This window comes from Octopus bimaculoides, chromosome 4 (assembly GCF_001194135.2).
Source record: "Octopus bimaculoides isolate UCB-OBI-ISO-001 chromosome 4, ASM119413v2, whole genome shotgun sequence".
Lineage (NCBI taxonomy): Eukaryota > Metazoa > Mollusca > Cephalopoda > Octopoda > Octopodidae > Octopus > Octopus bimaculoides.
The window spans coordinates 86,802,240-86,803,639 of record NC_068984.1 but is presented as its reverse complement, the minus strand read 5'-3'; positions in this window follow the sequence as shown (position 1 = coordinate 86,803,639).

The following is a 1,400-nucleotide window of genomic DNA, read 5'->3' as shown; positions in this document are numbered from 1 at the left end:
CACACCACACACTACCACAACACACCACACCACACACCACCACACTACACCACACACTACCACACTACACACCACCACACCACACACCACACACCACCATACCACACAACACCACATCACATTACACCACCACGCACACACTAGCACTGATCACTTCCCAGCACCCACACCATCATCCACACACCTATACATGCACACACACACACGTCAATGTCACCAGCCCTCTTCCACACGCACATACATGCTCTCTTATACACACGCATGCGTACTTTCGTTTTAGGATCACCGCTACTTTATTATCTCCCCTTCTTCCTAGCTCTCCTGTGTGACCTCTCTGTCCGACATTCGCCATGATAGATCACTAGCCACTACACATTCATTATTTTCTCTCCCTGTTTCTTTCTGTGTTCCTTTCTGTGTTCCTTTCTGTGAAAGAGCGTAGGCTCGAAACGTTAAAGACTTTTTTCACTTCCAAGCATTAAACTAATACATCTATTTGTTGTTTACACCACCTGTCTTCGTCTTTTGTTTTTTGGGGAATTCTCCCTATATACATTCACTTAAACACATTACTTAATAAATTGTAAAGTAAATATTAATATATGGTACAGATAAGGCTGAACTAAATATGTGGTACAGATATGATATAGATACACTAAAACCAGAAATTGTGATATGTCATAATAATTCATTAAAGTCATCCAAGTAAAGCCACAAGTATAAAAGTTAGCTAGAAAAACAGAAAAACATAAGCAAAGTAACTATTCACAAATGCAATAACTTACAATATAAAGTTTTCCTTAAATCTTTGACATTCAAATGTAATGTTTATTTTTTCACATCATTTTGAATTAATCATATATTATCTTGTAACTTTAAGTCTTCAATGATGTGATTGTTTATTTATGGAATGACATTGTAGGATAGGTGTAAGAAGCTGGATCTGGTCAGTTTGAACATAAAAGTGATGGAATATTTTTGCCAGATATGGCTGTTCATTTCATGTTAATTAAATAGCTTCTCCATATATGTTGTGCATTGATAGGCCTTTACTGCTAATTTATGTGGTATCTTGATCCAAGCAAGATCAGTGGCAAACAGGCAGAGTGTAACATGCCTGCTAACTTATTAATAGAGTGACAAGAAGAATTATATGATGTACGATGGGCTTCTTTCAGCTTCTGTCTACCAAATCCACTCAAAGGCAAGGCTTTGGTCATCCTGGGGCTAGAGTTGAAGACGCTTACTTGAGGTACTATGCAGTGAGACTAAATCCAAAGCCATATGGTCGGGGAAGAAACTTCTTATGACAGATTCACACCTGCACCTTACATCCTTATATCTTATATGTGTATGTATGTGTGTGTGCACGCGCATGCATATATATATATATATATATA